The sequence below is a fragment of the Hyla sarda genome, chromosome 7 (assembly GCF_029499605.1).
Source record: "Hyla sarda isolate aHylSar1 chromosome 7, aHylSar1.hap1, whole genome shotgun sequence".
In the NCBI taxonomy this organism is placed as follows: Eukaryota; Metazoa; Chordata; class Amphibia; order Anura; family Hylidae; genus Hyla; species Hyla sarda.
Genome location: NC_079195.1, coordinates 183133174 through 183149538, shown reverse-complemented (window position 1 = coordinate 183149538; position 16365 = coordinate 183133174). Strand labels below are relative to the sequence as shown.

At 44.0% G+C, this 16365-nt stretch overlaps 1 protein-coding gene and 1 long non-coding RNA gene across 3 annotated transcripts in view; one reads left to right on the top strand and one right to left on the bottom strand.

Annotated features, from left to right (window-relative positions):
* Positions 1 to 16365, top strand: part of LOC130282853 (gastrula zinc finger protein XlCGF57.1-like) — a 68271-nt gene that overhangs the window by 14980 nt on the left and 36926 nt on the right. The window contains exon 1 of one of the 2 annotated variants that reach the window (XM_056531712.1): positions 16230 to 16305. The exons of the other annotated variant lie outside the window; for it this stretch is intronic. The gene's annotated coding sequence lies outside the window, so the exon portion shown is untranslated. Of the gene's footprint in view, positions 1 to 16229; positions 16306 to 16365 lie in introns of those variants that run through there. 2 annotated transcript variants of the gene reach the window in all.
* Positions 1 to 16365, bottom strand: part of LOC130282858 (uncharacterized) — a 49626-nt gene that overhangs the window by 14944 nt on the left and 18317 nt on the right. The window lies entirely within an intron of this gene.

Below are 16365 nucleotides of genomic sequence, written 5' to 3'. Positions count from 1 at the left end.
TAGGGGATAAGATGTGTAAGCACCGGAATACCCCTTTAAGGCCCCCAGGAGATGCTGCTGCAAATTGCTCTCCCCAGAGCCAGACGACGAGGAAGGTGCCCCCTCCCACCAGCGGCGACATTTGCGTAGCTGCTTTCCGGTGCTGCAACTGCTGGGGGTACAAGTGGACCCGGCCCTACATCCCCACCATTAATCTGTGCCTCTTCACCACCCTCCTCCACATAATCCAAGCTCAAACCATTGTCACCTATTTTAGCTGATGTGCCCCCCATAACTCCACCCATACTACAGCCCATACTACTGTTTAAATCCCCAAACAGAATTTTTTTTCCAGATGCATTCACTCCTTCATTCACCCTTACATTAACCTCCTCATTCATACTGGCTGGACCGGTGTCTTCTGGCACAGATTTTGTACCATCAACATTGGGTACCAGAGCTGGAGCCACTGCCACAGGACAGGTCACCGGTCCCTTATACAAGGACCAGGAAGCCTGTCTAGCCTGTTTATTAGCGGCCCCAGCCCTATTTTTATTGGTACCCTCCACCTCATCAGTACTGGAGTTTTCTGCTCCTGGGCGCCGCTGATCACGATAAGTAGCACCAATACAAAATAAAGGTTTTAGTCCAGTCTTTTTGGGAGGCAAAGGCATCTTAGCCCCATGATGACAGCGCTGCTCCAAAGGATCAGCAGTGCCAACATTCAGAGCCACTGGAGCCCCCATAGCCAACTCTGTGCTGCCCCCTCTTCCCGTTAGGGAGCAACCTAATGTGCCAGAGCCTTCCCTGCCCATCACTGGACCAATATAACTGTCCGACCTCACAGCCGATACCTTGTCTGCTCCACCACTGTTAGTGCAAACAGCGACGGAGCTCACCGCCACACTGGACTCCATACTCTCCCCATTCTCCTGCTCTGAGTCCACAGCAGAACTCAGGCCGGGCTGAGAAATGGGGTTCACACAGTGAGCTGACCCTGCGACCAGTCCAGGGGGCTCACGGAGGGGGTTATACACAAATCTTACCTGCTCCTGGAGCTTGGTCTTCTTTGGCTTCTTCTTTCTCCTTCTCCCAGGTGCCTCCTCTGGCAAATCATCTCCAAACGTGAAGTCTTGGAGGCGACCTGGGGACTCCAGGAGCTGGATCTGGGCCATCAGCGCCCCTGCCTGGTGACTGGTGCTGCTCTCATCACCCGAACTGCCAGAGCCACGGCTAGATGACATCGCCACTTGCCCTGAAGGGAGCCCACTGTATGGGGTCAGATGTTGCAGACCCCCGGGTGGATTCAGCTCAACATTATCGGCCTCCGCAGTGTCTCCTCCACCCGTGGCTGAAGCCCCTTCAGCTGTCTATGCCTTTCTTTTTCCATTGTCACAAAGCGATCTTCATTTAACAGTTTCTCTTTATATGGTCCACTATTCTCCAGAATAAACAATCTTCTTTTCTGCAGGTTTCTGATGTCAGCTTGAAGTTTTTTTTCCTTTGCTGACAGCTCAGCCTTTTGCTGCTTGGGCGCAGTGTCCAACAAAGCTTCAACTTCGCGTACCTCCCCCTGGAGCTTATATAAGGTTTTTCTTACATCCTCATACCCATGGAGGTATTCTGCAACCTAGAAGCTAGTGGGGTTCTGCTGGTGGGGTCACTGTGTACATACATTACATTACTTATCCTGTACTGATCCTGAATTATATCCTGTATTATACTTCAGAGCTGTACTCACTATTCTGCTGGTGAGGTCACTGTGTACATACATTACATTACTTATCCTGTACTGATCCTGAGTTATATCCTGTATTATACTCCAGACCTGCACTCACTATTCTGCTGTTGGAGTCACTGTGTACATACATTACATTACTTATCCTGTACTGATCCTGAGTTATATTCTGTATTATACTCCAGAGCTGTACTCACTATTCTGCTGGTGAGGTCACTGTGTACATACATTACATTACTTATCCTGTACTGATCCTGAGTTATATCCTGTATTATACTCCAGAGCTGTACTCACTATTCTGCTGGTGAACTAGAACATACATTACATTACTTATCCTGTACTGCTTCTGAGTTATAGCCTATATTATACCCCAGAACCACTTTGTTAAACTTTTTTTTTTTTTTTTGGTGCAATTTTCTGGGCTCGCCTCGGGCACAAAAGGAGCTATCTACAGCTCTGTGAGGGGGTATGATTACACATGGGGGGCCATGTAAGGGGGCATTATTGCATGGGGGCCATGTGAGGGGGCCTTATTACACATGGGCGGGCATTTGAGGGGGCCTTATTACACATGGGGGGCATGTGAGGGGGCCTTATTATGAATGGGGGCCATGTCAGGGGCATTATTATGCCTGGGGGGCCATGTGAGGAGCCCCATGTGAGGGGCTGACCACAGTGTAACGTTCCAGACCTAAGAAGCAGGGAGTCGATACCAGCGCAATGGGGTAATGTAGGAAGGTGAGTTAAAGGGGATATCCACAATAAGGTGATTTTAGTACGTACCTGGCAGACAGTAATGGACATGCTTAGGAAGGATCTGCGCTTGTCTTGGGGCTAAATGGCTATGATGTGAGATTACCATAACACTGTGGTTAGCTTTGTGAACTAGTATTTCCTATTTGACTTTTTTTTTTTTTTTTTTTTTTACTACAAATCCCACAAATCCATCTTCCTCCTTCCCACACATCAGCCACCCCACTCATTGAAACATAAATGAGCTGCATCTATTCAAATCAGTGTGGTTTTCAATCAAGGTGCCTACAGCTGTTGCATTAGTTGCAGATTGATCTCTCTCCCACCAAGCGATCGCTCTACCCATTGAAGCTGACTAGTGAGTCAGGTCTCGGCCGCATTGCATGCTGGGAAAAATCTGAGACAACAGTCATTTTGTATGCTGGTAAAAATAAATATTGGAGTGAAAATTACAGAAGAATTGTGAGAAAACAGTCACACACAGGTACAGACACTATATTATGAACTACACTAACTTTACAGCCCCTGTAGCATAGTCAAATAAAAAAAAATCCTGGAATACCCCTTTAAAGTTTTTTTTTTTTTTTTAGTTTTTGCAGCCTGGACACTGGGAAAGTTAAAAGTTTAGCGCCGCATTTCTCCTTTAACCAGTTTTTCGTCTTGTATGTCGCGGCTGTGTCCTCTGACTTCAGGGCGCAGCCACAACATAGTTCTCCTACAGAAAGCTGGAAAATCGAATGCCCGGCTTGTCTGTTACTTCCCAGCGTGGTATGCACATATTTCTAGGGCTGGTTTTTATCCTAAGTCCGGCGCTGGCAACCAATCACAGTTCAGCTTTCACTTTACCAGAGCTCGATAAGATATGAAAGCTGAGCTGTGATTGGTTGTAATGGACAAAAACTCTCCAGTTTTTCTCTCAGACATTTCGATGTCAGGTTATGTGTGTGAACTCAGCCTTAGGAGTCTAGCAAACAGCTATATAACAAATCTGTAATAAAGCACTGTGGATTAATCATATACAATGTACATCTGATTTCTGTAATGTTTCCCCCCCCCCCCCCAAAAAAAAAAAACAAAAAAAAAAACCTTAGGGTCTGATTCCATGGTGATATCAAAATTTCTTTGCAAACATTTTTGCTGCATCTTTTGCAAAAAAAAACAAGCACATTGGGGGGAATTTATCAAGCTGTCTGGACAGGTTTTTTGTTTACTTTTGTCAATTTGTCTTGCACAGTCACCTTTTGCGCTTTTTTTGTGCTACAAACAAAATAAATCAAAATCCCAAGTCTTCTATTTACTATATGCAACTTTTCTAAAAAGTCACAAACCTTAGTAAGCCCGGACCACACTTGTGACTGGAAGAGATTTTATTTGCGTCAAATTTATGGAAGGCCGTGCAGCAAAATGATAACTTTGGCACAAAGATACCAAAAACACTGCAACAAAAAAAAATCTACTCAAATATAGATTTCCACAAAGAGAATTGATAAAAACAACCCCCCCGTTTGAGTAGACTCTAAGGTGATGACTTTATCGCTGCAGAATCCCATTGACTGTGCTGACTCCAGATGCCATATATGCTGTGCAATAAGATGATAACCAAACATGCTAAACAAACTGCCTGAGAACAACCTGTTTTAGTAACCTCTTGGGCTTTTTGCAGACGTCAAAATGTCCGCATAGAAAATTTCTGTGTGGACGTTCCACAGACGGCGCCGGCATAACATGCCATGACTAAGACCGCGCGTAAATGCGCCTACTCCATAGACAGCAATGCATTTCCGTGCGGAGTCCGCAGAAAGAATGGACATGTCCATTCTTTCTGCGGACAGCAGAATCGGAATTTTCACGGCAGAAGCATCTGGCCCGGAAATCCCAATTTGTTCACAGCACAGCAGAATCCCATTGAATACTTGAGACTCTGCTGCTGTGGAGTTACTAAGTGACTCCATTTGACCATAGAAAACCATGGGATATACTGCTGTTAACAGTATACGTCGGCATTCTAGCCTTAGTTGCAAGTTACAATGAGACCCTCCATGTACACTATTGTTAACTGCAATTTCAGCAGTGCACATTGTGATCTTAAAGGGGTACTTCGGTAGAAAACTTTTCTTTTAAATGAACTGGTGCCAGAAAGTTAAACATATTTGTAAATTACTTCTATTTAAAAATCTAAATCCTTCCAGTACCTCATAGAAGCTGTATGCTACAGAGGAAATTATTTTCTTTTTGAATTTATTTTTTGTCTTCTCCACAGTGCTCTCTGCTGACACCTCTGTCTGTGTCAGGAACTGTCCAGAGCAGAATAGGTTTGCTATTGGGATTTTCTTCTGCTCTGGAAAGTTCCTGATACAGGCATCAGGTGTCAGCAGAGAGCACTGTGGACAAGACAAAAAAGAAATGCAAAAGCTGCTAATAAGTACTGGAAGGACAAATATTTTTTAATAGAAGTAATTTACAAATCTGTTTAACTTTCTGGCACCAGCTGATTTAAAAAAAATAAAGTTTTCCACCGGAGTACCCCTTTAATGCCTCGAAACCAAGGCTGCCATGTATCCCCAGTCTATTTGTGTTGGCTTTTCCATGGACTCTCCCTGTGCTTCAGATCTCCACTGATTCTCTGATTGTAAGAACCTGCAAGGTTTTGCTAATAGCTTCAGCTCCTGGGTCACTTTTAGGAGTGAGCTGAGGCGGATGGGTGCACATAGATAGTAAAGAGAAGGGAAACCAATGTGCAGGTATGATGGCTCATATGGTCCTTATATGACTTTAGTTTTTTTAAACTTAAAATGAGTTAATTTACTAATAATACATTCACTATAGCTAGCTGTATGAGGTGATGGTGCAAATTTCTCTATGTCAGTCTGTCTTGCTAAATCTGACCTGTGGTATGGTGAATAGAAAATCCTTCCTATATATTTGCCCTGGCCTTTTGCTTTGTGACTTCATGCTGTTTTTTTTAAGTTTTTTTTATATTGTTGTATTATACTGTGTGGCTGTAGCACAAAATCGCCCCTTCCCCTTTTAAATCTTGAGTCCAACATTGTAAAATATGTGAATACAACCTATATTTCAATGATATAGCATGTAAATGTGCATTGTGCGGCATCCACCTCCCATGCTTGCGCATGTGCTGACAGTATATAGCGCACATAACATATGCAAACAACAGTACATGCACTAGTAGATGATCTTGGTAAAATAAGCTGAGTGCACATCTCCCACAGCACCCCAAGGAGATGATGTCGGAGACTTAAAGGGGTACTCCGCTGCTCAGCGTTTGGAGCAGACTGTTCCGAACGCTGGAGCCGGGAGCTCGTGACATCATAGCCCCGCCCCTGCATGACGTCACACCCCTCCCCCTCAATGCAAGTCTATGGGAGGGGGCGTGACGGCCGTCACGCCCCCTCCCATAGACTTGCATTGAGGGGGAGGGGTGTGACGTCATGCAGGGGCGGGGCTATGATGTCACGAGCTCCCGGCTCCAGCGTTCGGAACAGTTTGTACAAACGCTGAGCAGCGGAGTACCCCTTTAAGTCAGACAGGGGAGGGGGCATTTTTTATTTAAACTCAGATATCATGCCTGTCTGTTATACTGCTAAATCCAAATTATATGTATCCCATCCTCATAGCAGACTGAAGACATCAGTGAACTAGATCGGCACTCGCTAAATCTGCAAAATAATGCATGAAAACTACCAGGACTGGTTGGTTGTCCCAGACAATTGTGTTTTATGTCCTTGGTTATATGAGCCTTACCCATTTATTGTAAATAGAGGAACATTTTAGTGTTTATTTCTCATTCACTATCACAAACTGTATACAGCATGACCTTTAATGTAGCATACCCACCTTACTGTATTTTGGAGGCTTTAAATTCCCCTGTATCTGACAGATGGGAGCATTAAATTACCTTCTCTACTGAGGGTGTTTTTAAAGCCAACACCAGGCCTGAATATAAAATTAAGCAAAGTCTCCATCTTGCCTTTACACGTCTTCCATGTGTGATCCGTTTCTGGCTTTGGCTTCAAAAAACGCAAAAAAAAAAACCTGAACGTGAGAACACACCCCAAAAATTTGAATCAACTGTAAATTTTAGCAATCACCTACTCCCAGACTTGTGCTCATTGAGGTTCCTCCACTGGGAAGATCAGCGTAAGCGTATTCTTTGCTATGAAACCCTCTTTTTTTTTTTCCCCCTTCCATTTCTAGGTGGCTCATTGCCTCCTTAAAGGGGAACTCCGGTGGAAACAAGTAGAAAACAAATGTTTTCTACTTGTGCCTGAAAGTAAACAGTGCCTGAAAGTAAACAGATTTGTAAATTACTTCTATTAAATATCTTAATCCTTCCAGTACTTATCAGCTTCTGTATAAAAACAGAGAAACTTGTGAAGTTCTTTCCAGCCTGACCACACTGCTCTCTGCTGACACCTCTGTCCGTGTCAGGAACTGTCCATATTAGAATAATATCCCTATAGAAAACCTCTCCTGCTCTGGACAGTTCCTGACACAGACAGAGGTGTCAGCAGAGAGCACTGTGGTCAGGCTGGAAAGAACTTAACAAATTTCTCTGTAGTATATCTGTAGTATACGGCAGCTGATAAGTACAAGAAGGGTTAAGATTTTTAAATAGAAGTGATTTACAAATCTGTTTAACTTTCTTGCACCAGTTGATTTGAAAAATAAATAAAAATTCCACCAGAGTACCCCTTTAACCCCTTAAGGACACATGACGTTCTCATACGTCTCCATTTCCGAGTCCTTAAGGACACATGACGTATGAGAACGTCATGTGTTTTACCGGCCCCCCGCAACCATCTGGAGCGGAGCCGGTGCCCGATGCCTGCTGAAATCGTTCAGCAGGCATCCCGGCATATCGCCCAGGGGGGGGTCATGATGACCCCCCCATGTCGGTGATGGCCGCAGATCGCTGGACAATTCAGTCCAGCGATCTGCGGCGGATTCCGGGTCAATCGGGTCTCCAGTGACCCGGAATTATTGGCTGATCGGGGCCGTCAGAGACCTCACGATCGCCCTGATTCGTCATCCGGATTACCGGCCGACCAATCAGGGCGCCTGCTGCGGGTGTCACTCCCGCAACCCAACCCGCCCCTCTTCCGGAGGACGTGAGCGGGTGCTGGACGTGCAGCCCGGGTGCTGGGGACCCCGATCCCCGGCGCCCCTGTTGGGATCGGGGCCCCAGGAGCAGCGGCGGAGACGACGAGGGACTGACCTGTGCGGTGAGGATCGTTGGAGGTGAGTGACAGCCTCCTGCTGTTGCTTAGCAACAGCTCCCAGCATGCAAAAAGGGCATGCTGGGAGCTGTAGTTATGCAACAGCAGGAGGCAGACCACCACAACTCCCAGCATTCCCTTATGGGCATGCTGGGACTTGTAGTTTTGCAACAGCTGGAGGCACATTCTTTCTATGGAAAAGTGTACCTTCAGCTGTTGTGTAACTACAACTCCCAGCTTGCACAATCAGCTAAAGTGCATGCTGGGAGTCGTAGTGGTGCATCTGGTGGTTGCATAACTACAACTCCCAGCATGCCCGTTGGCTGTCGGTGACTGCTGAGAGTTGTAGTTTTGCAACAGATGAAGGCACACTGAGTTAAGTAGCAAACCAGTGTGTCTCCAGCTGTTGCATAACTACAATCCCCAGCATCCCCAGCCAAAGTAGTATGCCTCCAGCTGTTGCATAACTACAAGACCCAGCATGCCCTTCCGCTGTCCGTACATGCTGGGGGTTGTAGCTTTTGCAACAGCTGAAGGCACACTGGTTGCAAAACACTGAGTTTGTTACCAAACTCGGTGTTTCACAACCAGTGTGCCTCCAGCTGTTGCAAAACTACAACTCCCAGCATGCACTTATAGACCGTACATGCTGGGAGTTGTAGTTTTGCAACAGCTGGATGTTCCCCCCCCCAATGTGAATGTACAGGGTACACTCACATGGGCGGAGGATTACAGTAAGTATCCGGCTGCAAGTTTGAGGTGCGGCAAAATTTCTGCCGCAGCTCAAACTGCCAGCGAGAAACTACTGTGAACCCCCCGCCCATGCGACTGTACCCTAAAAGCACTACACTACACTAACACAAAATAAAATAAAAATTAAAAAACACTACATATACACATACCCCTATACAACCCCCCTCCCCAATAAAAATGAAAAACGTCTGGTACGCCACTGTTTCCAAAACGGAGCCTCCAGCTGTTGCAAAACAACTACTCCCAGTATTGCCAGATAGCCGTTGACTGTCCAAGCATGCTGGGAGTTTTACAACAGCTGGAGGCACCCTGTTTGGGAATCACTGGCGTAGAATACCCCTATGTCCACCCCTATGCAAGTCCCTAATTTAGGCCTCAAATGCGCATGGCGCTCTCACTTTGGAGCCCTGTCGTATTTCAAGGCAACAGTTTAGGGTCACATATGGGGTATCGCCGTACTCGGGAGAAATTGCCTAACAAATTTTGGGGGGTATTTTCTGCTATTACCCTTTTTAAAAATGTAAAATTTTAGGGAAAACAAGCATTTTAGGTAAAAAAAATATATATTTTTTTACATATGCAAAAGTCGTGAAACACCTGTAGGGTATTAAGGTTCAAACTACCCCTTGTTACGTTCCCCGAGGGGTCTAGTTTCCAAAATGGTATGCCATGTGTTGTTTTTTTTGCTGTCCTGGCACCATAGGGGCATCCTAAATGCGGCATGCCCCCAGAGCAAAATTCGCTTTCAAAAAGCCAAATGTGACTCCTTCTCTTCTGAGACCTGTAGTGCGCCAGCAGAGCACTTTTCACCCCCATATGGGGTGTTTTCTGAATCGGGAGAAATTGGGCTTCAAATTTTAAGGGGTATTTTCTGCTATTACCCTTTTTAAAAATGTAAAATTTTCGGGAAACCAAGCATTTTAGGTAAACATTATATATATTTTTTTTACATATGAAAAAGTCGTGAATCACCTGTAGGGCATTAAGGTTCACTTTACCCCTTGTTACGTTCCCTGAGGGGTCTAGTTTCCAAAATGGTATGTCATGTGTTTTTTTTTTTTTTTTTGCTGTCCTGGCACCATAGGGGCTTCCTAAATGCGGCATGCCCCCCAAAAACCATTTGTCGCTCCTTCCCTTCTGAGCCCTCTACTGCGCCCGCTGAAAAATTAACATAGACATATGAGGTATGTGTTTACTCGAGAGAAATTGGGTTTCAAATACAAGTAAAATTTTCTCCTTTTTACCCCTTGCAAAAATTCAAAAATTGGGTCTACAAGAACATGCGAGTGTAAAAAATGAAGATTTTGAATTTTCTCCTTCACTTTGCTGCTATTCCTGTGAAACACCTAAAGGGTTAATACACTTACTGAATGTCATTTTGAATACTTTGGGGGGTGTAGTTTTTATAATGGGGTCATTTATGGGGTATTTCTAATATGAAGACCCTTCAAATCCACTTCAAACCTGAACTGGTCCCTGAAAAATAGCGAGTTTGAAAATTTTGTGAAAAATTGGAAAATTGCTGCTGAACTTTTAAGCCCTCTGGTGTCTTCCAAAAGTAAAAACTCATAAATTTTATGATGCAAACATAAAGTAGACATATTGTATATGTTAACCCAAAAAATATATATTTTGAATATCCATTTTCCTTACAAGCAGAGAGCTTCAAAGTTAGAAAAATGCAAAATTTTCATTTTTTTCATAAAATTTGGGGATTTTTCACCAAGAAAGGATGCAAGTTACCATAAAATTTTACCACTAAGTTAAAGTAGAATATGTCACGAAAAAACATTCTCGGAATCAGAATGATAACTAAAAGTATCCCAGAGTTATTAATGTTTAAAGTGACAGTGGTCAGAATTGCAAAAAACGCTCCGGTCCTTAAGGTGTAAAATGGCCTGGTCCTTAAGGGGTTAATAGGCAGAATGGGAATGCTGGAGTTTTTTTTTTTTTTTTTTTTGTATCTAAGCAACCATATTCATCTCCGTTCAAGCCACTTCCTTCCACCTTAGAATACCCTAGGCAATAAAGGGTGTCTGTCTTTATTACATTAGGAAACTCTATTGTTGCTAGTGCTGTGGTGTGCATACAAAGGTGGGTATCATAGCAAGAAATCGAAATCGGTCCCCAGGACAAAGGGGCATGCATTTTTTTACGCTCCATGTTTCCAGTACTCTCAGACTCTTTTGAGGGGCATTTATTAAGGTATTTACACAGGTTTTCTGTATATATTTGTCGCTAAAATGTTGCCATTGCGACAAATTGTGTGATTTTTTTTTTTTATGTACGCCGGTGCATTGCAGTGGATTGCAGATAGAATGTAATGTGTGACTCAGCATTTTTCTCGGCTTGAGTGCTCCGCCTCCCTTACATTCTATAGGCTGACACTCGCACACCAGCCCCCAACCATTGGTTACTGGGGGGGGGGGGGGGGGGGCTGGGGGGGTGTGTGCAGGAGTCACGTGACATATTTAATAGTCACCGCATTTACTTTGCAGTGGTCAGTGATTTACGACATGCGACTTTTCTAAAAAAAAAAAGTTGCAGATTTGTTGCACAGCCTTCAATTACACAAAAAAAATCTACACCAACTCAGGCCTGGCTCACAACACTGACTGTAGACAGCAGTTTCAAAAAGTCTCACAAAAGTCGCAGAGCAGGGGGGGCCATACAAAGTGGTGTTCTGAAGTGAAATTTCACAAAAATGTGTATTAGTCCCATATGTATCACCGGCCCTGCACCATAAAAGGGGTATTCAGGGCAAAAAACATCTTATCCCCTATGGAAAGGATAGGGGAAAAGATGTCTGATCGCGGGGGGCCCGCCGCTGGGACCCCCCGCGATTTCCCTTCAGCAGCCCACATTCTATGCGTAGCTGCATCTGAAGTTTCGGAAACATCCGGGCTTCCTAGACGGGGATGTGACGTCACGCCACGCCCCCTCCATTCATTTCTATGGGAGGGGGCGTAATGGCCGCAACGCCCCGTCCCATAGACATGAATGGAGGGGGTGCGGCGTGACGTCACATCCCCGTCTCGAAAGCCTGAAGGTCTCCGAAACTTCAGACGCAGCTACGCATAGAATGCGGGCTGCTGCAGGGAGATCGTGGGGGTCCCAGCGGCGGGCCCCCCCCCTCCCCCCCGCGCGTGATCAGACATCTTATCCCCTATCCTTTCGATAGGGAATAAGATGTTTTTGCCCGGAATACCCCTTTAAGTAAACTTTGTGCATGTACCCTCCAACTACTCCATCAAAACCTGTGTATAACATCAGTGCACCTACACTCACTTTAATAAATGCCCCCCTTTGTCTGCCGATTGCTGCACAAGCTTACACCACCCAAATGCACAGATGGTCATCCCTTTGGTATGTATACCCTGGACGAACAGTTTCCTATAATATTATTCCAACTCCTCCACTTACAAGTCTGAGTGATCTTATAACAGTTCTGTACAAAAAAAAAATGTTTTGGCCTACATGAAACCATCAGCAGAACGCAGGCTTACTTTTTGACAGATTTGCCTCAAATAATTTTTCTGGGACTTTTTTGATTGATGGCTGATGCTCAAGATAGACCATCAATATCTGATCGGTGTGGACACAACTGGTCACTACATGGTGAAGTGGCCATGTCGGGTTAATGCATCTCAGTTCCTATTCACTTTAATGGGGGCTGAGCTTCAGTAATGCAGCATCAATTAAATAAAGGCCAAAAAAACATAAACACCAATATTTGTCTGGCTGCCATCTGGTGTTTTTAATGGTTTCGGCAGGAAATGCCCACGGTGGTGATCATGGTCGACCACTCTCTTACCAAAATAAAAAAAATCTAGCCCCCCGCCCCCCCTTTTTCACTGTATTTAAAGCAGTACTCCGGTGAAAACCTTTTTTCTTTTAAATCAACTGGTGGCAGAAAGTTAAACATATTTGTAAATTACAATGAAAAAGAGGTAGCGTGCACTCACCGCGGGTAAACAGCTGCAGGCCCAAGGTCCGGGATCACCACGACATGGACGAAGACGGTAAGGGGCGCTCAGAGGCTACGCCGGCTGTTTCGGACGTAGGAACGTCCTTCTTCCGGCCTCAACGTTCACGTCATAGCGTTGCCCTTTTATGGAAGTCCGTGAATAACGGGAGTAACCATAGAAACATATAAACTATGGGTAAACGTGTGGATCAAAAGGGAAGGTCCGGAAAAGCGAAAGAGAAAGAAGGGAATAGGCTCCATTACCAGATAATGGAGAAAAGAGCTATTAATGTAAACTATACGTAAATAGTGTTAACTATAATGAAAGTATAGACTTCAATAGCAGCAAGTTACTAGACCCGAAAAGTGGATAAAATAATGAGTAAATAGTGATCGAAAAGATGATAATAAAGAAGGTAGAAAAACAGAAATGTGTATAATTGAATATCTTAATATAATAAAGTGCAGATAGAGACTAGTGTAATTAATTTAAGAAGGGGGACATGTCGAGCCGCTCATTCAGCCCAGCCGGGCCCTGAGCGTTACATCTGAGAATATAACGTGCTTCACATTGGAGAAGAATATTCTCTCTATCTCCTCCTTGGTTAAGGACTGGAATTTTTTCGATTCCACCAAAACGCTAGGCGTGGGGGACCTGTTCCTTTGGAGAGCGTGTATTCATGTTCGCGAAACCTAGCACAGAGTTGTCTCTTGGTCTTTCCTATGTAATATCTATGACAAGGGCAGATTATGTAATAGACGACAAAGGTGGTTTTGCATGTGATTAATTGTCTAACAGAAATAGAATAACCACCGAGGCTGAGATGTTTAGCTCCTGTGTTGAATTTGCAAAATTTGCAGGATCCGCAGCGATGGTTACCTACTGGAGAAAGGTTCTGTAGCCAAGATTCATTAAGGGGTGAAGTGTGTTGCTTAAGTTTCTCACCAATAGTTTGATTCTTCCGGTAGGTAATTAACGGACATAGAGCTGTGACTTGTCTCAAGTCTTCATCAGTAGATAATATATGCCAATGGCGTCTGATGGTGGAATTTATGACGTCGTTCATTTGAGTATTCTTAAATGAGAAAGTGAATCTACGTGCTGTATCTTGATTCGTTTTTTTTCTTGGATCTTTTGTACTGTATCAAATCATTTCTGTTCATTTCTTCAACTTTATTGAACGCTGTCTGGATGATATTGACAGGGTATCCGCGAGCCAACAAACGTTTTTTTAGATCTTCTGCTTGCGCTAAATAAGAGACATGTTCACTATTTAGCCTTTTTAGATGCAAGAATTGACTAAAGGGAATAGCACGCTTAGTGTGTGCAGGGTGTGAACTCTTAAAATGAAGTAGACTATTGCGGGCTATTTCTTTTCTGTAGCCCTCTGTGTGCAGGCCTTGAGGTGTTTTGATGATCCTGATATCAAGAAAGTCCAGATGACTTTGACAGAAGACGGATGTAAACCGCATGTTCATTGTGTTAGAGTTTAAATGACAAAACTATTGAAGTGGTCCTCGGATCCTTCCCATAGGAGTAGCACATCGTCTATGTAACGCTTGTATCCTTTAATGTTGTTGACATAGGTATTGTTAGTAGAGAATATATACTTATGTTCGAATACTGCAAGAAAGATGTTCGCGAAGGTACAAGAGACCGATGTACCCATTGCAGTTCCTGTCCTTTGACGGAACCACTGGTTCTCATACTGAAAATAATTATTCTCTAGAATAATGGTTATTGCTTCGGATATGAAATTAATGAAAGTAGGAGATTTCCCTGCTTGACTGAGGAAGAACCTGACAGCCTGCACACCCGCACCTATAGGGATGCGAGTGTACAGGCTCTCAACGTCTATACTGGTAAGATGGTAATGGTTAGTCCAGGTGACATTTTGTAGATATTGAAGGACATCGCCGGAATCTTTTAAGTATGAAGGAATGGAGGGTAGAAGGGGCCGTAATAGCCACTCTATATATTTTGACAGATATTCAGTCGCGGAACCGATCCCCGCGACGATAGGTCGTCCGGGGGGGTCGGTCCGCGACTTATGAATCTTCGGCAAAATATACCATTTAGGTTTCTTGGGTGCGACGGGTATCAACCGTTCTGCAGTAGAGTGATTTAAGACTCCCATTTCAACGGCTCGACGAAGAAAAGATCGGAGCGTATCCATGACCCTTCTTGTTGGATCTGTTAACATTTTTTCATAAGTAGTGCGATCTGTCAGCTGTCGCTTGGCTTCTCCTTCGTATTGAGATGATGACATTACGACGATCGAACCGCCCTTATCGGCTCTTGTTACTATTAAGTTTCTCTGTTGAGAGAGCCAGGTTAACATCTTCTGTTCTTCCCTAGTCAAATTTTTAAGTGGAGCTGGATATATAAGGCATTTCAAATCCTGTGTAACAGATTGTGTAAATAGGTCTAGAGGTGATCCAGGAGGAACTGAAGGGTTAAAGGTAGATTGACGTCCGCTATTAAACCTAGGATAACCGAGGGTTGGCACTGCTATATCGATGTCTTCTGTCTGTGGATCTGCTAATTCAGCTAGCATTCTAATATGTGATATTTCCTCATCATTGAGGCCACTTGCAGGAATAAAACCTAATGGTCCTATTGTGCAAGGTCTTTCACCCTCTCTCACAGGGTCATCTGATGTTTTGTTCCCTTTTTTGCTAAAGAATTTATGTAGTTGGATTTTACGGACGCCCTTAAAAAGATCAATCTCAAATTGAGGCATGTCGAAAGATTCGCACACGCCAAAATTGAGACCTTTGGATAATAATAAGATACATTCGGTAGGTAGGTCTATGCCTGAAATATTTATTACATTAGTTGTTCCTGGTTCCAGGTCACTGTTTTCTTCCTGACCATGGTCCTTGTGGGACCTCTTCCTTTTTCTTCTTCCCCTTCGAGTCTTCCTCCTAAAGGGAGGTTCGGGGTGTCATGTGAATCAGATTTGGCTCCTGTATCTCTCATGTTGTCGTCGCTGGTATCAGAATCAGTTGTCCAATAATCAGATGGACGTTTCTTTTTTTGGGCACGTCTTCTCGGGTTATTCCTATTTGTAAATTACTTCTATTAAAAAATCGTTATCCTTCCTGTACTTATTAGCTGCTGAATACTACAGAGGAAATTATTTTCTTTTTGGAATGCTCTCTGATGACATCACGACCACAGTTCTCTCTGCTGACATTATTATAATAATAATAACGCTTTATTTATTGTTGTCCTTAGTGGGATTTGAACCCAGGCCCCCAGCACTGCAAGGCAGCAGTGCTAACCACTGAGCCACCATGCTGCCCTTAGTATACATCTGCTATGCATGGTTGCTAAAACGGACAGAGATGTCAGCAGAGAGCACTGTGTTCGTGATGTCATCAGTGTTCCAAAAAGAAAGGAATTTCCTCTGTAGCATTCAGCAGCTAATAAGTACTGGAAGGATTAAGATTTTTTAATAGAAGTAATTTACAAATATGTTTAACTTTCTGCCACCAGTTGATTTAAAAGAAAAAAGGTTTTCACCGGAGTACCCCTTTAATGAGTTGTACAGGAATACAAGAACATGGCTGTTTTTTTTTACCAGGAACAGCACCACACCTGTCTATAGGTTGTGTTTGGTATTACAACTTGGAACATTGAAATAAATGGGAGGGAGTTTGAATACTGCACGCAACCTATTGACAGGTGAATCCCTGTTTTGAGAAGAAAGTAGCCAAGTTCTTCTGATCCCTAACAACCTATATGTGTTGGCAGGGGGTGATAAGGGCAGATGTTGTTACCCTAGGGGAAGATGGCATGAGCCCCTTGTATTTGTGACGCCAGGGCATGGTTTAGCCTATAACCAACCGAAGGTATACCGCTGGATCCTGGGGTAGGCACGGGGGCAATAAAGGCTCCAACGCCAATTTGCGGACAGCAGTAGCTTTACTGA